Source organism: Sinohyriopsis cumingii, chromosome 15 (assembly GCF_028554795.1).
Source record: "Sinohyriopsis cumingii isolate HCF-2022 chromosome 15, ASM2855479v2, whole genome shotgun sequence".
Classification (NCBI taxonomy): domain Eukaryota; kingdom Metazoa; phylum Mollusca; class Bivalvia; order Unionida; family Unionidae; genus Sinohyriopsis; species Sinohyriopsis cumingii.
Genome location: NC_142975.1, coordinates 34,790,199 through 34,813,901, shown reverse-complemented (window position 1 = coordinate 34,813,901; position 23,703 = coordinate 34,790,199). Strand labels below are relative to the sequence as shown.

General features: G+C 36.2%; 1 protein-coding gene across 4 annotated transcripts in view; it reads right to left on the bottom strand.

Annotated features, from left to right (window-relative positions):
- Window positions 1-23,703, bottom strand: part of LOC149781586 (calmodulin-binding transcription activator 2-like) — a 164,885-nt gene that overhangs the window by 105,942 nt on the left and 35,240 nt on the right. The gene's annotated exons all lie outside the window — the stretch shown is intronic.

Genomic DNA, 23,703 nt, shown 5'->3' with positions numbered 1-23,703 from the left:
GCCATATTTGTAATGACCTGGAAATGGTTCCCATACTGGCGCTACAGCACTACGTAATAGATTATTCAGTTCAACTTAAGTCAGATCAGAGATGCTAATGGGTCTCGTATACATTTCTTAAGCAGGTTTGGGATTTGAAGAAAATAAGATGGGCCAATGAGGGTCAGAGCATTATCAGAATCACTGGCAATCATTAAAGTAGACAAAAGTCAGAAGCAAAACTACAGATGGGGGAAGGAAATTGCATCAAATCCTCCATCTTTTTTTATATTATTGAGTCTCCCATGCATCTGGACAAAGAAATCTTTCAGAAAATGTGCTCTGAAATGGACAAACTTAAGTGGCAAGGTATGTTTTCATTAATTTAGTCCTGAATGATCAGTGTGGATATTACATCGATGGATCTGCATGTCAAGTTAAGTGTTCCTTTCTTACATCAAAGCACTTGTAATATTTTGATGTAATACTGTTAAAATCTCATCCCATGGTACATGTGATAATCGGTGATAAAATAATATCAATCTGAACTTTTATGCATCATTTCATACAGTGACACTTACCAAGATGTCTCACTGCAACTAAAACTGAAGATCTAATTAAAAGACCCTTCTTTCTAAAGTATTTATTGTGTAACTATTAATACTCAACCCAATAATAAAATTGGCAGGTCCATAAAGCATTTTCTTGCAAGTCAAACAAGACTACCAATGAAAGCTGGAGCCATGATGGTTCATTTGTTAGCATGCTAGACACTCGATCAAATAAATGTTGGTTCAAATCCTAGTATACGATCAGCCAGGCAAAGCTTTTTTAGTGTCTGGGCAAGGCACTTTAGGAGACACAATACTAATTGTATGGAAAAATGGGAACCAGCCTGGAAATAGGTGAACATAACATAGAGTACATATGGGTTTGGCTGGTCAGGATAGGTTAATAATGCAATTTACTTTTTTAGGAAAAATAATCTTTTGAAAGCTTATCCTAGTTGTAACTGAAAAAAATAGATTGTTTTATTGATGGAATTCAAGTCCTTTAACAGTCTTGAATTTGGAACACTCATTACTGAAATTAGAACCTGAATCTTTGGTGCGGACATCCAGGTTTTCATCTATACTGATAAATATAGGCTTGATCATAAGAACTCAGAAATTTAAAGTTCTTGAATTTTTAATATCAAGGTGTTTGCAGAGGTTTAATATGGGAACTGAATTAGTACTGAGAGTCCTTTACTCCAATTGTCTTAGCACTTAATGGCCAACTTGAGGTGCTGTGCCATAAAACACCAAACTGAACAGGGGCCCCAAGTGGCCGAGTGGTCTAAAGCGCTCTCTGTTACGGATCACTGCCATCTCACCTCCATCTGCGTAGGTTCAAGTCTAGGATTTGGCCAATGTGGGTATGTGAGAAAGTTTGCCAGTAGCTTCTCGTGGGTCGGTGGTTCTTCCAGGGGTTTTCCTGGGTTCTTCCTCCACCATTACTACTGGCCGCCATGCATAGCCTATCATGTGCTGAAAAATGGCGTTAAACCCCACAACAACAACAACAACCAAACTGAATATAATAACACAGCAGTCATGTGATAAAATATTGTATTAAATTTTTCTTTATGATAAAACACTTGGATTACATAGTGTGACACAGTATCCAAGATAACAAAAACTAGTGAAAATAAGTCTAAATTTAATCACAGCCTTTTGTAAATAAATATAATATGACTGGAATGTGAAGATTTGTCAGGCTGGAACTGGAACATTTAATGAACATAATGAAAAAGCGCAGAAGTGGAGAAAAAAACTCAAAACAATAATATTCTCATCAGCCTTCATCAATACATGTTGCTCTAAATTATCATCACTTGCTGTTGTTATCAGAGGAACATTTATGCCAGTAGACTATGCAATATACAATGGGTAAGATAAATCATTTCCCATAATTAATAATGACAGTCATGCATGTTTGATAACCATATGCCTTCTCTAGGGTCAAAGGAATGATTTCTTAAATATTCTGTAACAGTCTGTTTACTCTGTGGTATACAATTCAATTAAAATATCAACGTATCTCACTACAAGCCAAACACATGTCAATGCCTATATTCCAAACAAATACCCTTGCTTAGCTTCCACTACAACCTTCCACTACATGTAAAATCTGCTGATAATATTAAAGTATTAAGAATAAGAGATATCATAAGCATTATGTGCTTCTAATAGATAATGGAATTTTAGTATTTAATACTAAACATGTTAAAATAAACAGTAATTATTGCTATCTTCATATAATGTGCATTGTTATACTCTCCTTAGAGGGCCTCAAGGGAGAATAGTCCTTGACTTAAATGAGTCACCCTCTATAAATAAAGCATTATTATTATTATTATTATTATTATTATTATTATTACTGCCAAAGGTGTGGGCATCACTCAATTTACATGTACACTAGCAGCTTCATCTTGGACATTCTGGCATAATTTCTGTCACTAATCTGGCTGCATGGACATCTGCTTGGGAAGGCAGAGAGTCCAGGGCCACTACAAAATCCATTGTGCTGTATATGAACAGCACATTTTATTTTGGCTCCACCCACCCACCCACCCACCAATCACCCAACCCAGAAATTTCTTGTGGACACTATATACAAATTCTAAACATCACAACTTTAAAGAATGTCAACTTGTGTGTGTTTCTGTGTGTGTGTGTGTGTGTGTGTGTGTGTGTGTGTGTGTGTGATTTGGATTTTTAATGTAACTTTAACAATTTTTCAGTCATATCGCTACAATGTCTGCAGTGTGGCAGTTTATAGTGATGTCTTAGCACTGGGGCATCATGCCCCACCCAGTCACATTATCCTAATACCAGACCGCCCAGTATTAACATTAATCTCTTAATGCAAAGCACCATTGAGGGAGCTCTTAGTACTATTTTTACAAGTCATGGTATGACTTAGCTGGGGATCGAACCCATGACATCCCACATCCAAGGCAGATGCTCTAACCAATACACCACTGGAGTCAGGTCCATGAAGGTAAGCATACAAAAAAATACTCTTGATTTTATATAACATGCTATTCAAATGAGTAGGGTGTGAATATGTCTGCTCTGGCGCTGGATCTAACAGGAAGCCCACTTATTTGAAATGTATAACACAAGTACCGTATCAACTCCTGCATAATGTGCATTCAACTGTGACAGCATGGACACAGATCAATTCCAAAGACAATCTGGCCCAACTTAAAAGATCTCTGACCATTTTATATTACATTTATTTTTTTAAAATGTTAAATTATGTAATGTAAATATACGCGAGAGAAAACACAGAAAAAAATATTTTTAAAGTATATTTTAAATTGCCAGTTTTGGAAACAGAAGCATGTACAGTTATGATTTTTTGTGGTTTTGGTCATAATGAGTGTGATGTATAGAGCAGTGGGAGGTATATATGTGTATATAAAAATAAAATCATATATCTTGCGCATTACAAATTATACAGAAATTGTATTTTAATATATATATGTTTTAATATTTATATATGTTTTTTTGGGGGGGAATACTTTTTAAACCTATTGTCAGAGTTATCTTGTTAAGTGTGACCATAATGTCTTTTGAGTTAGGCCAAATGGGCCTATTTTCAGTCCAAGTTGGGCCAAATGGTTTTTTTTCAGCCCAAGTTGGGCAGAATGGGCTTATTTTCAGTCCAAGCTGGGCCAAATGGTTTTTTTTTCAGTCCAAGTTGGGCCGAATGGGCTTATTTTCAGTCAGTCCAAGTTGGGCCGAATGGGCTTATTTTCAGTCCAAGTTGGGCCGAATGGGCTTATTTTCATTCCAAGTTGGGCTAAATGGTCATTGGGCCGAATTGTCTACAAACCATCTTGATCATGTGCAGCAAAGAGACAATTGGGACTGACAATCTCATTACTAATAGACAGTACCCGAATGACATCATCAGCCGCCATATGTGTGGTCATTTGGCAGATTGACCGTTGACTTCATATGGTGTTTGGAAGTTGAAATAAATTCACTTAATCTCTAGATACTTTTATGAAATTTACATACATAAACAGAATGCAAATTAGGCTTTCTGTTAGTATCTATATTTATGACTTATAAGTTGACCTTGCTTCAGTGTGCCTTGTTAAAAATGGTAAATTTTAGTAACTGGCTATAGGAGAAATGGCCATGTTGCCCGTTGTCCCGCTAAAATGGGCAGAATATTGTGTGCTAGTGACCTCATCAGGAAGCATCTATAAGAACTACTGCATGCTACAACTGACAAGTCATCTGAAGTGATCATAATTCCATGATGCCTAATGACACTCACACAAACTTTTAGGGCTAGAAAAAATGCTGCTATATCTAGGTTGTTGATACCACAGTCTCTGAAGAACTAACCCTCCAGATCCAGGTAGGCACCCCATCCCAAATCTGATGCATTTGAGTGCAGAAAGGTACAGTATGCATTCTCATTGTAATCTATTTACATGTTGAGATAAAGAGCTGATTCAATGTAATTCAGCTGGAGTCATAAAGTTAGTTTGACATTTTAACTCTGCATGTGTTTATATGTAACTCATAAAAATGTTATGATAGATCATTGAAAACCAAACCTATTAACATAAAAACTGTGCAAAGCTTTTTGAAAAGTAACGCTGTAAATGAAAAAAACATTAAGAAATTATTAAGAACAAGATGTTAAAACTATGATTTCTCAAGTTACAAACCTTGCATTTTATTATATATTTATCTTTGGGAAACTGCATTAGATTGTGGTTTTGTGGGTTTAGTGCCATTTTTCAGCACATGATGGCCAGTGTTTGTGGTAAAGAACCCAGGAAAATCCTGGGAAGCTCATGGCAAGCTTTCTCACATGTCCACATTGGCTGAGCTTGAGACTCGAACCCACACTGACAAAAGTGAGATGTCAGTGATCTGTAAAGGCAAGCACCTTAGACTGCTCAGCCACCCACCCCAGATCATGAGTTACAATCTTTGTCTTCATTCATTTCATTGTCTGGACCCATTTTAGCATCAACTTGCATTGGATGTCTGTGGTTTGTGTAAGCATGCAAACTGTGGATAAGTGTACTGCAAAATGATGACTTGGTAATATATGTTACAATATATTTTGTCCAAAGGATGAGCGTGTGAAGAAAATTTCCCTGAAACCTACCCGCATTATTTGCATTGGCTGCAAACACTGTGTTTAATACAATAAAAGATTTTATTTCATTTGTATTTGCCTCTTTCATAACCAAGACCTATTTCGTTCATGTTATATCAGATCATCAGTGCATGTCAGAACGAAAGCTATAGTTTGTAATTAGGCAGCACTTGTACTCTTACAGTTGTCAATTCCCTTGAGATATGGACCTGACACATGTTCAGTGCCTAAGGAGCATCCTGTATTCTGTGAACAGTGGAAGCCTGTTTTGTTCAATAGGACAGATTTTACGTCTTGTGAAGTAATCCCTCATTCAGCTGAGGTGAATAAAAACTCATTTTTATCATGCAGTCATCAATTTTGAAAAGTTAATGTGCTGTATTGACTATATCATACTGTACACACATAATCTATTACTGTTGCTATTCCATGTCTTTTCTTAACAAATTTAGCACATTCATGGACATTAATTTAGTCACTTAATTATTCTTTCATAATAGTGGTGCATAATGTGTCACAGCACTCAGAATTTGTCCATGAAGGAGAAAACACACAGTAGTTCATTATATCATGAAGGACATGTATATATATATCAAACACAACAACTAGGCAAGTAATATATTTTGCATTCATAACCCTACACTAAATGATATAATTTACCTTTCTTACTTCATACAAATAGATACATGTAGAACATTATATTTTTGCTGCTGGAGCAATTTATTTTCTCTTTGTTTTCTGACACCAAAATTATGTACATGTACTTCAGTTTATTATTGTTGTTGTTGTTGTTGTTGTTGTAGGGTTTAACGCCATTTTTCAGCACAAGATAGGCTATACATGGCGGCCAGTATAATTGGTGGAGGAAGAACCCTGGAAAACCCCGGGAAGAACCACCGACCCACGATAAGCTACTGGCAGGCTTTCTCACGTACCAACGTTAGCCGAGGCTGAGACTCGAACTCACGCAGACAGAGGTGAGATGGCAGTGATCCGTAACGGTGAGCGCTTTAGACCACTCGGCTTCAGTTTATTATATACTTAAATGTGAAATAAAGAAAAATATTGGTGAAATAATTTCTAATATTTTTCAAATTCCTGTTTTCACATGGGAAAAACATAGCCTTATATTCTCACATGTGAAGATATTGGTTTTTGCACAATGAAATTATGTTTACTGCAAGGGCCCCGAGTGGCCGAGTGGTCTAAAGTGCTCACCGTTACGGATCACTGCCATCTCACCTCTGCCTGTGTGGGTTCGAGTATCGGGTTTGGCCAATGTGGGTATGTGAGAAAGTTTGCCAGTAGTATCTCGTTGGTCGGTGGTTCTTACCAGGGTTTTCCTTGGTTCTTCCTCCACCATTAATACTGGCCGCCATGTATAGCCTATCTTGTGCTGCAAAATGGCGTTAAATCCCACAACAACAACATATTTGTTGCAAGAAAAAAAAAGTACATGGACTTTGTGTTTGATTCATAAATGTAAAATATTTTACATTTCTGGCACAGCATTTATTTTTTGCTTAAGATACCTGACTTGATACCATTGTGACTTCAATTAAAAACTCAGGTGTAATGCTTTGTACGAATGAATTTGCTTGTGCAGTCAGTAAGGGCAAAACAGTTCATAAAATGTACACAATTTCATTTATTGCAAAACATTATACTAACGTTTTCTCAGATCACTAGTACATGTATTATATTTTTTATGGCACACCTCCAGGTAGTTTAGCAGAACCAGCAATAACAAACTAGTACTAATTGACAGACAGATGGTGGGGAGCAGGCTGTCCCAAAATTATTTCACTGTACGACAAGTTCATGTAGCACTAAAACAGATGGATGGTTATGATTATGTTGGGACTTTCAATGCAATGAACTACTATGTAGATTTGCAAAGAATAAAGGCCATTGTCATATTACAAAAACAGCTTGCAGTATCAAAATTAATATTTCATAACAGATGATAGCTGATAAAAATGCCAAGTATAGGAAATTGGATCATATACTATAAAGATATGCATTGTTTCAATGCATCATAACCTCTGCTCAAATGCAATTTGCATGCTTGGTATTCAATTATTCATTCCCTCCGACTGTTAGTTTAATGTTACTGTCAATTTAACTCTTCATAATGTCAACAGTTTGCCATTCCACTTTGAACCTTGACCTTAGTTTATATTCACCATCACTCATTACTAATAAACCAAATATTGCTTATTATCAAAATATGAGGTCCAATTAAGTTTGTGTCAGACTGCTTACTTGACTGACACCTGCCTTAAATACAGTAGTACATACTAACAAGTACATGTACATAGAATATATTAAAATAAACATTTACTTCAGATTCTAATAAGTAAAATTGGTACTAATAACTGCCTCACTAGATGCTCAGCATTAGGACTGGTTAGTGTTAGGACTGGTGTCAGAATAATGAGACTGGGTGGGATATCACGCTACATGTCTGTGGCATGATGCCCCTGTGCTAGACATCACTAAGTAACTGCCACACTGCAGACATCGCAGCGATATAACTGATTATTTTTTTTAAAGCTATGTTAAAAATCCAATTCACACATACACACTCACACAGATTCTAATAAAACTAGATGTAATGAAACATGATATTCTTAATAATAAGCCATAATCAAAAGGGACACACACACACACTGTAACTGCCCCTCCCCGTGCAGATACCCATGATGATATGGTTGCAACTATGATGCATATACCATAATGTTCATATATGTATATCTAACATATGTATATCTAAAAGCTTTATAATAATCTTTTGCAGAGTTTGTTTCTTCTAATCATAAAAGATTATACAAAGGACATTGTGCAGCCTTTCTGAAGTAAAAACCTTATCATTTTGTTTTACCAGTTACGAAAAATGATGCTTGAATGCACTTCTAGTCCTTATTTACAACCATAACTGTAATATGTCTTGCATATCAGCATAAACTGTACAGAACTGGAAGGACTTCAAACCAGGATGCTTACTGTCAACCTGGTCAAATCCTGTTCAACAGTATGGGGAGGTGATTTTCAAGGTTTTCAGATTTTTAAAGGTAGATCAGAATCTACTTGTAAAACCTTGGATGGGGTAGGCCAGGATGCTATCAAATTTCAACAAATTCTGTTTAATTTTTAAAAAAATGAGTTTATTACTTAAGGATGCACAACAAAAACAAAGATGTCACACTATGTATGTGCAGGGTCCAATGGCATCATGTCTGCACAATTCTAGCAATGTACTGCTGATAAAGGTAAAAATTGTAGCAAGTCTTTAGGAAGATAATCCTTTAAAACCAAATGAAAACATGAAACTATACTAAGTATAGATACCTTTCTGCAGCATAACAGGTTACAAAACCTTAGAATTTGACCGTATCACAAGGCCTTCATCAGTGGAATGAGTTCTGGACTGGAATCAATTGTGATCAAATGAACACTGATGACAAGACAAAACCCTTCTGTACAATGGCAGAAGTTCCACTCCAGAATCATGGTTCAACAGTCTGGCTCCCGTGATTTCAATAGTTTCTCTTATTTTTCTCCTCAGGGTATTATTCTCTCTACCAAGTACAGTACTCTGATGTTATCCCAAGAAATAGTATGCCCTGATTCTTTGCAATGTTCATCAACTGCTGTCAGGGATTTTCTGCTGGTGTATAAGTGTTCTTTAACTCTTGCTTCCAGATTTCTAGCAGTATCCCCATGTAGTCTTTTCCACAATTATCACACCAGAGTTTATCGATTACTGTACTCTTCTTAATCAAAGGAGTTTGGTCTTTTGGATGTGCCAAGATTGAGTGCATGGTGTTATAGAGTTTGTGGATTACATTAGCTCCATGCTTTTGTAAGAGCTTTTGTAATCTTTCGGAGAGTTCTTCCTGTTCTTTTTCAGGAAACATCTACATATAAGATTTGTAATTGCTGGCCCTCAAAGCTTTCTTAATATGATCAAACTCCAACACCTTGTCTTCCTCAACAATAACAATGCTGTTCACACAATGCAACACAGTTCTCACCATTGATCAATTATGTTCAAGATGGTGGTTGGAGGTCAGATACTGGTCTGTGTGGGTAGGTTTGCAGTAAATTGCAATGATACCACAAATCCAGAGGATGGAGTGCATGCAGAGGAAATGGCATTGTCTTCAAAGTCTTCCATATAAAAATTTGCCACAATATGAGATAATGCTACTGCTACCCTGATATGAGACACTGGCGAGTCTACTGTTGCCCCGATGTGAGACACTGGCGAGTCTACTGCTGCCCTGATATGAGACACTGGCGAGTCTACTGTTGCCCCAATGTGAGACACTGGTGAGTCTACTGCTGCCCTGATATGAGACACTGGCGAGTCTACTGCTGCTCTGATATGAGACACTGGCAAGTCTAGTCTGCTGCCTTGATCTTCTTATGATAAAACTTCCCCTTGTAGGTAAAATAAGTAATGTTCCAGACCCAATTCAAGAAAGTAATTATTTGTTTTAACGCCAAACTAGTGTGTTCAACTCTGTATCTTTTGAGAGCTGTTTTGGATGGCTACCGAGACCCTATCAGCAGGTACACTGGAAAAAAGGGTGCTCACTAGGATACTAATTTTTTCCCTTGAGTGACTCTGAAATCCTTAATTTTCTGGACAAAATCTGCACAGTTTTTAATGTGACATATACCATGACCAACTAACGGACCCAAAAATTTTGCAAGGTATTTTGATGCAGTGTCTCATATCAGAACAGGATGCAATGGTGTGTTCACTTTATGTACCTCGACCTCTGGGAGTCCATAAAACTTTGGTACCTCTTCACTAGTGGGATAAATATGGCAGTACAAATCTTTACCATGTCTTTAAGGTATCGATGAACTTACTCTCGTATTTACTTGTGGGATTTTTGTTAAATCTTACATATCTCTTCTCATCTATCAACAATGTCAAAAGGTTTGATTCCTAGTCCCTCCTACTCAAAACCACAGTTGCTCTACCTTTGTCCACCAGGAGTATCAGGACTGAATCATCTCTTTTTAGACTCATGCTCAGTGCATCAATATTGATTAATATTCAGTTGATCATGTGGTTCCAGTCATGAAGTCATTCCTGTGATGAAGGCCTTGTGACAAGTCAAAAGCTAATGAACCATAACCTATTATGGTTTAGAAACGTATCTATTCTTATTCTCATTGACTGCAAATAGCAGGTAACAATATTCATTCTAGAAATGTAAACATACACTCTATGAGATAAAACATACAGTCCAATGAGATATAACTGTCCCATGAGATGAAACATACAGTTCTATGAGATAAAACATACAGTCCTGGTGAATGAGGTAAAACAGTACCATGAGATAAAACATATGGCTCTATGAGATAAAATATACAGTCCAATGAGACAAAACAGTCCTTTGAGATAAAACATATGGTTCTGTGAGATGAAAGATACAAGCAGAACATGCAGAGTCCCGCTAGCTTTTCCATTTTAGGAGTCAATAAGTCATCAAACCCAAATGTCAATGGTTCTCAAATGTTTTGCACCCATGACCCACTTCTTGGCATTTCATATGTAGCTAACATATTACCTGCAGCATGCCTCAGTGGCCCATTATGAGTTTAAGATCCTATATGTATGCCACAAGTCATGTTCTGATTTTGAGGTGTCAATGCAGATTATACATGGGAAATATGTAGGTTTGAGGAGGTGAGTGTAAAGCTAATTTTAATTATGCAATACTTATAAATTGCTATTGCACAGCTTTTATACTTTATGCCAAAAACCTCCCATGTGAATACCTCCTCTCATACGGTAGAGAATTGTACAGCTTGGTCACCTAAGAGATCCTTTCCAGAACTAAATTTTACCATGGGGCAAGGGTTACTGGGATGCAAAAAGAAGACCAGACAGATGAACTGTAACACTGGACTGAATATTGTGGAAGGAAAAACTGAAGAAAGTTTTAAACTCGCAACACCAAAGACTTACGAAAATGGTACAAACAGCTGCCTCGCTTGGTGCTCAGCATTAAGAGGTTAGTGTCAATACTAGTTGGCCTGGTGTCAGGATAATGTGACTGAGTGGGACATTATGCTAAATGTGTGCGGCATGATGCCCCGGTGCTAGACATCACTATAAAACTGCCACACTGCACACATCGTAGCAACATGACTGAAAAATTGTTAAAGCTATGTTAAAATTCCTAATCACTGTTACACACACACAAACTTGCAACAAACAATTTTTATCTGGTCACATTCTGTATGGCAAAATTATTAACATGGTGTCCTTGACAAAGATGACTGTTTTGTGCATGGACATGTGAGGTGCACGAGTGGATTGTATCTGATTGACAATTCTCCACACCGGGGCCCCGAGTGGCTGAGTGGTCTAAAGCGCTCTCCATTACGGATCACTGCCATCTCACCTCTGTCTGCGTGGGTTCGAGTCTCAGATTCAGCCAATGTGGGTATGTGAGAAAGCTTGCTAGTAGCTTCTCGTGGGTCAATGGTTCTTTCTGGGGGCTTTCCAGGGTTCTTCCTCCACCATTAATAATGGCCACCATGTACAGCCTATCATGTGTTGAAAAATGGCATTAAACCCTACTACAACAACAATTCTCCACTCTGTGGAAGGTTGTATTCACATCTAACAGGTGAGGTTTTTGACAAGAAAGTAAAAGCTCAGCAATAGCAATGGGGAAGATATTGCTGCTTTTAAAACAGTCTTAAAAAGTGGTTTTCTCCAATACACATCCAGGGGGATAAGGTAATTGAGTGAAAGTCACAGTGGAGCAGGGCAGCTAAAAAAATATAACTATCAAGTGCATTTGTTAAATATTCGACTCAAGGGATACTGATAGTTCATTGACAGTCGTGCAGTGGAGCAGTGTAGCAAAACAAATGCTAACACATGGCATTTGTTCAGTATACACCTAGATAGATACCTGGATAGATATGGCATCAGCAACTGAATACAGGATGTAAACTGAAGTCCATAAGATGATCAGAAAACTTGTAAAATCTTTGTTAAAAATATGCATAATTTATGCACTATTTCATGTCACAGGAAAATCTGATATCTCAAAAATCTTTAAAAGATAAATAATATACAAGACACACAAAATAGAAGAATGCTGAGCATGCAATTTGCACATGTTAATATACACCCACATATCCTGTATCCCACATTTACTAGTATGATGCAGATCTGTTTGTAATAAAACATGAGTCCTTCAGTGAGACTGCTGCTCTACTGGTCAAAAAGGGAAACTCCAGGAATTCAAGACAAAAACCATTGTTAACTATGGCAGTCATATTGGATGTAAGATAAGCACAATTTTCAAGTATGACAATTTATACACCATTGGAAGTCTTCTGGCGAATGCTCCATGTGACTTTCTGTTCAAGAAGAAGTTACATAAAGATATAAAAAAATTCAAGACAGCAGTCATGGCAGCAATTACAATGGATGTCAGGTTAACACTATTTTCAAAAGGATTAGCAATCACAATGTTGGATGTCCAAGCAGTTCCATTTTCGATTAGGACCAACTAGAGATCACAAGAAGTCTTCTGATTAAAAATACCTAGATGATATGTCTTTCAACTCTGGGGAATATCCATAAAAAGATTTTCTAGATGATTGTCATGGTGACCACACTGGTTCATATTAGGTCTTCAAAAGGTTTTTGTTGATAGGACCACCCATTCAGAGTGAGTAGCAATAACAACATTTTCAAGATAGTCACTCACTATTTTCCTTTAAGACCCACTAGACAATGGAAGAAATCTTTAAGAAGTTTTATGGCAATCCTCCAAGTAGTTAAGGAGGAGCAGCAATAACACACTTGCATTAATTAATAGATGGATGATGGACAAAAGACAAAAGACCACCCTATTAGCACTTTCATGACCAGTAGAGCTTTACAACGGCATAATTATTTTGATAATAGTTAGTACATTAACTGGTCAATATTTATACATCCTGATGATGATTATAATACATACTAAGTTTCACAGAAATTGACTGAACACTGCAAGAGTATACAAAATTCTGTCATACACTGTAATTTGTATATTCTATCCAGTGCTGAAACTCTTACAACAATCACTGGTGCACAAAGCTTTGTCAATTATGTGCATCCTTAAATGATGACCATAATATTCACCAAATTTCATAGCAATCCTCACATTTTCGCACTGATCCAAAAATACTGCATGACATGTTCCATTTATAAGATTCAGTCATACACTGCATTCAGCTGCAGGACTAAATGGATAATAATTCTCATAAAAACTGCATGTCAGCACTGTTACTATGGTTGTTCGATATATGCATCTTTAGAGGATAGCCACAACATGAACAAAGTTTCACGGCGATCCATAAACAGCCAACCACTAATTCATACATACAAACACATGATATTGATAAAAACATTTCTAATATATTCAATTTAAAAAGTGGATAGACAGAAACGTTTCATATGTTTTTCATAGCTTCATGCTTAATTATTAATGCTCATGGAATACTATCACCCCTGGACAGCTCATACAGTTGCCATAAAGTGGATTAAATAGCAAGGTGGTAATTAAGAGATTAAAATAACCACCATTCCACAAATTACCTTAACTGACAATAGCTTGGGTGATTTGTGTTCTTAGATCTTTGAGTACTGCTGAGGTTAATCTGCATAGGTTGAGTACACAAAATGGAAACCATGTAAATTAGATATGTGAAACAACAGCTTTTGCACTTTCTTGCCTTGCTTGTGACTTATTAAGTATCACAGTCAAAATTTTGATAGCTTGTGTGACCAGTGTCATACCGTTAGTTTCTTTTAAGTTTATTCCATACATAAAATCATGAACAAGCAAAGCAAAGCATTATCAATACTTCATGTTTGGAATGTTAGGAGGAGTATAGATGCATCAGTCTTGTCCTAAGGCACAATGTTTCTGTCTATCACCACAAATGCCAAGATTTATGATAATATATAACTATTGTGGTCATTACATGTTGGGCACTCCTTCATAGCAACAAATGGGCAAGAACATCATTTTCAGTGTTGAAAAAGATTAACAAGGTCTTTGGCAGCAGCATCGCTAGGGTTGGTGTCACCCAGTGCGGTAAACTCATGGTGTCACCCCTCCAGACTTCCACCATGGATTTCTTCTTCTTAAAATAAGTCCACAGTATAAAAATGACAAGAACAAAAACAAATTAATTGAAGGTCAGAAGGTACAAGTATTTAAGAACTGTAACCACGTTAAGTTATAGTTATTTTATATGTGTGCTCTGTAAAATTTGCAATTTTTCATTTTGCTGTCACCCCTCTGAGATGGTGTCACCCGTTGCGGTCCGCACCCCCCGCACCCCCCCTAGCGATGCCACTGGTCTTTGGTGAAGCCTAATAACACCAGCACTATTCAGTAGCTAATACTGTATGTACAAAAGTAACAATAAAGAAGCTCTTTAAAACCCTCCAATGAACTGTTGTAAGCAGCAAATTCTACAATAATCCACTGTTGAACAAATAAATATTAAGAGGAATTCATGACCGAGTCATAACTAATGTAAATTGGATGTTATTGAATTTTGATCTGAGTCACACCTTGGTTACATATTTTTTACGTGTTTTTGTGTCAGTGGTAATGATATATAAAAACAAAAAGTGACCAACTAGTCTGGTTTGAAAGTGTATTAAATTCTTTTATATTTTTTAAAACCGGTACTTTGTTCAGTTTATTCAAGTTTGAATTTCCAGTCATAATTTCAACATGATAGATACCAGATAATTTATTTTCAGTACAATAATGTCCAACCCCTTTTGGACCATAAAACCCATATTTGTGTCTCAAAATATGCTGGGTTAGAAGACTTAGATGATTTGGTAGAGACAATTTTATTTTAGATAAAGTGATAGTTGGCATTTACCTCTACAATGATGATTCTTAAAGGAGAAATTCAGAATGCTTCCCTGAGACAAAGTCTAAAGTTGATGATCAACTCTCTGCAAGATCTGTGTGCTGATCTGTGCTCAGTCTAGCCATACTCAGTGTTACCAGTAGATCTGACTCAAGTCCTGTAAAACTTAAGAGTAGGACCTTCATGATTGTGCCCCAATCTGTTTTTGCCATGGCTAAGATGTAACCAATGCTGGGCTTTTTGACATTAATTTTGTCCCTGAGGTGTCTAATTTGCATGTGTTAATTTATAATCAAAAGTCATACAAATTAGGTATCACCTGCAACACAGATATTAAGTGATGTGTCAAGATAGACTTTCTGGCAATAATCATGACTGTTAGGTAATTGACAAAAGTGCATACAAATCTTTCTAAATTTACTGAATTTAACCTGAACTTTTTTAACATTTCTGAACTATACTTAAGCTAGACTCAAAATCAGGATGTTTAAACTAACCTGCAGGCTCACCATAACAAACCGTTCACTGATCCTGACTAAATTTTATTGACTCTACAAAAATTCAAACTGGTCAGTTCAGTTTTAATTCAACATTTATTTATTAGCATCAAAGCAAACCAAAGTAACAACTGTATTTCACAAACATGATTCTTTAAGAGTTAATGTTCCTGTTCAAGTCTATCTTTTTCAAATATGCTGCTTTTGAGGAACCAATGTTTGATTTCATGTACCCTTTTGTGACATTGTGTGTATGGTGTTAATTATATCTGATTTATTTTATAGTTGATTTAATTGTTTGTAAGTTTTAAAATCTTTTTATTTTTAATTTCATTACATGTCAAAGTCACCTCTGTCTGTGTGGGTTCGAGTCTAGGATTCAGTCAATGTAGGTATGTGAGAAAGCTTTCCAGTAGTGTCTCATGGGTTGGTGGTTCTTCCTGGGGTTTTCCTCCACCATTAATACTGGCCGCCATGCATAGCCTATCGTGTGGTGAAAAATGGCATTAAACCCCACAACAACAACAACAACAACATGTCAAAGTAATGTAATTTTGTAATTCTCTGGGAGAGTTGACCCTCATCCGGACATCTGTTTTGCTCAGTATTCAGGTTTTATAACTGATGTCTATACACTGGTATATAAGGTGTTCATTCTGTTGTGACAGTTTGGAGTTATATTTTAATTTTTATTAAAATTATTTGGAACCATATAGATAATTCCTGGAAATATTTGAGTGCTCATACAGAAGTCTTGGATAAAGAAAATTCTTGAAATTTTATTTGGAAATTCAAACACTGAAATACTACTGTCTGTGGAATAACAAGAACTATAGACACTACATCACCATACTGATTATAGTATACATTATCACCTTCCATTTTGGATTTTTCGTTGGGACTAGAACTCAAATCTCAATAGAACATTTCATTACTAGGACTTCTGAAATTTAATTTGTTGATTTTTCTTGGATTATTTTCGGATTTGATTCTTAAAACCGTATGTTTTTACATTTTTACAGTGTTTTTCCAAGGAAATAATTTGTTGTATTTTTCAAAGCTTGTTGTTTTGACTCTTTCTTTTGTTACTGTTTATTAGTGCCTAAACACATAACATTTGAATGGAGCTTGCATTGTGTGACTCCCAAGATGATTCATGAAAGTTTTTCGATAATCAACAAGTGAAGTACCCAGCAAACTTTTGTATTTCTGTGAATACTCAGTGCAGAAAGAGCAAATCACAACCTTTCATGGGATGTATCTAAATGCTGGCCATTTGTATTCTTTTGCCCTGTATTTTTTGCTATTTTCATATTTGCACGAATGCTCTCTCTGATGATCATCTAACTTCTGCTATTTCTGTGGCAGCTGCACACCTTGCGAATACTTCCACTGGTTTACAATTGCCACCACATGTACCCAATGTTTATAAAAACACAGTTCAGTATAATTCTGGGTTATTCATTGAGTTGGCAAACATGACCTTTTCTGAACTGTAAATACTAGCCTGTGATTCCTATACATTTTGTCATCATCAGTAATGAGATCCGTGCCTGGAAGCTGAGGCTTGTCTCAGGTGTGCAAGGACTGTTTTGACAGCAATCACACTACCAGGAATTATAAACTAGTACTTTACTTGACGAATGGATGAGCAGTTTAAAACCTGTCCATTTGTGCCATGAACATTTATTGTATCTTATCAATTTGCAGTGTGTGTGTGTGTGTGTGTGTGTGTGTGAGAGAGAGAGAGAGAGAGAGAGAGAGAGAGAGAGAGATTTGGATGTTTAACATAGCTTTAAAAACAATTTGGTCGCATTGCTATGATGTCTGCAGTGTGGCAGTTTATAGTAATATCTACCACTGGGACAGACATGCTGCAGACATGTAGCATGATGTCCCACCCAGTCACATTATTCTGATACCAGGCCAAACAGTCCTAACACTAACTTCTTAATGCTGAGCACCTAGCGAGGTAGTGTGTGATTTGGATTGTTAACGACGCTTTAACAATTTTTCAGTCATATTGCTACAATGTCTGCAGTGTGGCAGTTTATAGTGATGTCTAGCATTATGCCACAGACATGTAGCATGATGTACCACCTACTATCATTATCCTGACACCAAGATGACCAGTCTTAACACTTACCTCTTAATGCTGAGCACGTAGTGAGGCAGCTGCTAGTACCACTTTTAGAAGTCTTTGGTATGACTTGGCCAGGGTTCGAACCCACGTCCTCCCACACCCTAAGTAAATGCTCTAGCCACTAGGCCACCAGAGTGGTCACAGTATGTTGGTAGGTACACAATTACCACAATAAACATCAATTACCCATTAAAGGTAAAGCCAACCCCTGACCCCTTCTTAGGATCTTGACTTATGATGCATAGCCATCAGCAATTTTCACTGCCCATGTGACTTACATGTAAAGAGTTTTACTAACTTGCTGGCAAAGCGAATTGTGTTACTTTCTTGCCCTGGTTTAACCATAAAATCTGGAGCTGATATTCAATCATATGGCTTACATATCATCTGATTCACAGCAGATCAAGAAGGTTGTCAACATATAATAAGCAATTAATGGGCTAAATTAACATAATGTTAATTTTGATGTAGAACAGGATGATGGACAATAAACAGCCCTGAAGTTTCCCTTATCAAGACAGCTTTTAAACAGAGTGGTATTCTCCCTTTAATCTGCATTGGCTTTCCAAAACTTCCATATAAATATGGGTACATATAGCTAGTCCCTTAGATATGAACATAGAATGGGTCATTCATTATGATATACTTCATGATGTTTCATAGCCTTTCTTGAAGTAAAAAATGATGGGTACTCTATGTTCTGTCATTAGGAATGCTTCTTAATAAAATATTTACAGTCTTTAAACAACATTGCTGATAAGGGTCGAATTTCTTTGGCATCTGAAGCCACAATGAAAGATGGATAGCAGTTTCTTGAATTCACCAGTTTTCCAAATTTCATCGAAAGGTTAGAGTTTTTTAAGTACTGGTAAATTGCGAAATGTGTCAGGTACTACAGTGTAATTGTATTTCTAAAATTGACAGTGGATATTATCTTAAGTGTCCTGGGCTCAATCAAGAGACATACAGTTCTCTGAGTGTGAAAGATTTAATGTAACCTTCTGAGCGTTACCAATTTTTAAATTCACAAGAACCCTTAATTCTTTCAGGTTTTTGACAGAGCACAAGTTTTTAAAATAGTTTTCCAGAGGTTTTTGTTGCTGAAGTGTTTGTAATTAATTGTAAAGTAGTGAACAATTTATCAGATTTCTTTAAGTGTCTGATACAGCTTTTTTTATTTTTGCTAATGATTTTCTAACAACTTTTCCAGGCTGATATTTATAAACAGAAGACTTACTTAAACTGCAACTACTGTGAATTCATTCAAAGAGATCCTGGATTATATCACTGTGATAATATACATCAAGACTGTTGGCACATCAGCACATTAAATATTGGAATTCATTTGGAACATTCTTTACTTTGGGACTTGTGATAGAACATTGATGACTTTTATTTTAGTTATTTCACAAAATTTTAAGTTCCTCTTAAATTTGCACTTTGTAATTTAGAGAAATAAATTATATGTTCATTTTACTAAACTTGTTGGTTTGGTTTCTTTCTGTTATTTATTTCAAAACCGTAAAGTCATCACAGATGAAATGACATTGTTGATAAACACTGACTCATCTAGTAGCCAGTCTACAGAGCAATAATGCTCACCACTACAGATCACTGCCACCTCACCTCTGCATGGGTTCGAGTCTCGGGTTCGGTCAATGTGGGTATGTTCAAAACCTTTCTAGTAGCTTCTGGTGGGTTAGTGGTTCTTTTCGAGGTTTATCCGGGTTTGTCCTCCACCATTAATACTGGCTGCCATGTATAGCCCTATCTTGTGCTGAAAAATGGTGTTAAACCCTACAACAACAAGGTGATACCAATGGGCCAATAATCAATAAGCTTGATAACACTGTTGAAAAGCAACAGGAATGATATCATCACAGGCTCAAGGATGGAATCTTGTCTAATGTCCATAACCACGATAGTAACATTTACAAATTCAAATGTGCAAAACTTAACAATTTCTCAACCTTTTCTGACATTTGTTTTGTGACAGGTCAATTGTTTACCTTAACTTGCTTTAACATTAGATCCTATCAAGGGATGGTTGTTCTAAGCATCCTACATTTGGGTGTAGCATAATAATAATCTATCCAGAAACCTAATGGCTCTAACACCATGTGTGACTGAATTCACTATTTGTATTGGCATCAATAACTGTGAAGGCAATAGTTTATTGACATTGTCTGGTTAATGTTGGATGAGCCCTATTGGTATTTCTACATTCATTCGCAGCATCTCAACTGAGGTTCTATAATCAACTGATCGATGCTGGACCTGGTAGACAGCCAATAACTAGATGATTCTTACATTCTGCAAATTATATAAACTTCCCTGAACCTGACACCCTGGGGCCAAAAATTCAGGTTATTATCAACAAGTGGCCAGAATCAAGGGGTCACAATAGTATTAGAATAGATCATGTGACTGGTCAGCAGAGAAAGGTACTGGTTACTATTAGGGAACACCATATTAAAGAAGCTTCAGTGTATTTTCACTTTCTACAAGAAAAACAACATGATAATTCCAGGAACAACTGTCACCAACGTTAAGTTGGCCACAACAATATTAAGCTGCCTATAAAACGTGGCTGAAATCCAATAACACCTAATTTAGTTATCATGCAGAAATGAAAATAGGTGGGTCTAACACAGGCTGTAACTCCATTACATGATGCTGAATGCTGACAAGCTCGGTCAAAGTCTCATAAAATCAAGCTGCATACAAAATGTACTTGCAATCTAATAACAATTATGGGAGTTACTATGCAGAAACTAAAGTGAATGGGACTGGCAATCAGAGAATATCTGACTCCACTAATAATGACGCAAACAGATGACAACTGAACTCAACCAATTTTTAATCAATATCAAGTAGCACATTAGACTGAAATCAAATAATAATCACGGGTTTTATTTAACAAAACTGAAAGATGGTGGATCTGAAAATCCTATTACTATGCAAACAATATTGTACAATGATGACCACCAATCTCAGCTAAGATGCCATCTAATATCAAGTTGTATAATAAATCTGGTTGAAATCCAGTAATAATAATAATATAAATAATAATAATAATAATAAAAATAAAAATAAAATGAATTATTGTGTGAAAACAAAATGAGGTGGGTCTGACAATCAAGGACTATAACTGTGCTAAATAATGCTGCAGAACGCTTACACTAAAACTTGATCTAGATCTCAAAAATATTTGCTTGCTTGAAATTCAACAAAAGTTTAGGGTGATATTATGTTTTAAAACAACAGTGGGTTGGACAGAAGAAAGCATGCATGGACAGACGAACATGCACACGGGTGTTCAAGTGATTGCTATATGAAGTTCTCACAAAGTCAGGACTTGACAAAAAAACTTCCCATTCATTGAAGTGATACAGTTACACCAATACCCACTAAGATTATTAACTAAAACTTTAAATGTAGCAATACATATAGTTCAAGGCAGCTGAACTATATATCAGTCTCTTAATTAAATTTATTGTTTGCAAAGTAATTACTCTTTTCCCATACCTTCTGACAGAGCATGTCTTTCAATGAAAGAATAAAGCAAAGCTGTGTTATTTCAGGGCATGCATTTAACATTTCAGCATGTACTGCAAAAAGCTGTGATTTTTACTATTGTGTTTTTACTAAACTAGAAGCCACACTAAACATAATAAAGCAGGACTGTGATCCACTGCTTGGAAACAAATTTAAGGCAAGCCTATTAAGTTGAGCAGTTAGAATCATAAACTCATTTTAAAGATGGCTTTTTTTCTCGAATTTTAGTAACAATTAACATCCCTTATTGATGTCATGCCAATATCATTTCTAAACATTTCAAAACCCTTCATTTCAGGTGATTTCTGTCAAATTTTATCAAATTCTGTTCACTGGTGTTAAGTTTTTGAAAGTTCTTTTTTTAGTAATGGTGGCCATATTTGAAAACTGAAAGCCCTTCTTTCCAAGATACTTTCTGTCAAAGTTGGTTGAATTCTGTTCAGCAGTTTTTCAGAAAATTTTAAAGTCTTTCTATTTGATATAATGGCAGCTATATCTGAATCACTGTAAAAATGTTCAAGTCCTTCATGCCAGGATGGTTGAAACTTGCCAGGTTGCTTTTCAAGAAGTTTTAAAACAGTAACTATTGATGGATGCATGATAGATGAAGCATGACAGAAGCACGATCATACCAAAAGCTAAAAAATAAATGATTTTTTATATATCTTGATATTCATATCATGTAATCCGAATTATATGGCAGTTAAATAAATAAAATTTAGTATTAAGGTCTCTGTATAATGCACACTTTTTAACATAGCTTTCATGGTTTGAAAATTCCCTCTATCGATCATAGTTATATGTACAAGTCAAGGAATCAGGTACAAATAAGTATTGGCTGGATTCATTATATATATAAAAAACAGCAACAAAGATGTCATTTGCTCCCCATGGTTGTAAGAAACAATTATATCATTTTTCAAGCCCTATCTTTTAAATATTTTGCAGAATGTTTTACACATGGCAACACAAATTCATTATATTTAGTGTTGATCTTATGAAGAGGCAACTAATACACGGCATGGTGCCTAAGTGGAATTCAATCTGATGAAAACCAGTAATTTTATCAACCAATTAGACAAAGTCTGATACCTTTGCAATTGAGAGACTGAGCAGTTTGGCTGAAGAGCATCAATGTGTGCTGAATGATCTGATTCTCTTTCAGATTTCTGAAAGCTGTATTTCCACTGGATAATTCAAAAGTCACCAGAACATGACCTCTAAGCTGAGTTGCTGTTGAATCTTTGCATAGGACGGTGCAGCTCTGATTTTAGTCAGATTGGGTGGAACTGTAAATGCTAAAGATGCAAGTTTGTATAATTATTCACACAAATGAAGATACAGGTGTTATTGTGCACAAGTGAATGCAGGAATTCTGAGGTTACATTTTGCTTAAAGTGGTCAACCTTTCAAATGACACCCATCAACCCCCTCTAACTGAGACTACTACTGCAATTATTTACCAGATACATAGCATAATAATCAAACCTCATGCTGTAAAAGATGAAGAACGGTAAATTTTGAAACATTCAAAACAACATATAGACCTAAGTTTGTAACAGAATCCAAAACTACCTTCCAAATTAAAATCGAGTAATCTGATATGTATTGATTATAGTACCACATCTCTGTATTAGACTTTCATCAAAATCATTAACTTGCCAAAAATTTAATTACTGAAGTATCATGCATGCCCCATCCTCTTACAATAATGTGAAAGTAAAATCACACAGAAACCATACATCTTGATTGCATCGATATCAGTCAATGAACAGCAGGAAATTTTACCCAGCAAGATTAGTGGTGATGCATAAGTTGAGGTAAAACCAAAATGACTGTTAATTTCCTACCTGTCTGTCTGCCATGTTAATATGTCATGATGAAACTTGTAAACCCTCTTCAAACAACCAGGATGCTTTAGTCTGAATGGACTAATAGCAACATTACAACAAAACACACTCCACATAATTTTCAGCTAAACTCTCTTGCAGGTCCTATTTATTAAACTTCATTGGAATCTATTAAACATTAATTTTAATACTGCCTCTTGCTGAATTGCAGCTTTAACATTTTAGCCATGTTCACAATATACCCATTCCACATCAACCAAAAAAGAAACAACCCACAAGAACAAAAAGTCCTGCAAAGGGACTATTGTTCTACTGACAAAAGATCTTCCAAGACTCCAACATAAGTCTCCTTCTAGCATGGGTACATGGGAAAGCCTGCCAGTAGCTTCTCATGGGTCAGTGGTTCTTCCCTGAGTTTTCCAGGGTTCTTCATCCACCAGTTATACTGGCCGCCATGTATAGCCTATCTTGTGCTGAAAAATGCCATCAAACCCTACAACAACAACAATAAGTCTCCTTCTCCTTTTAGCTGCGAAGTATTAAAACTGACTGCTCAAGTGGCCTTAAG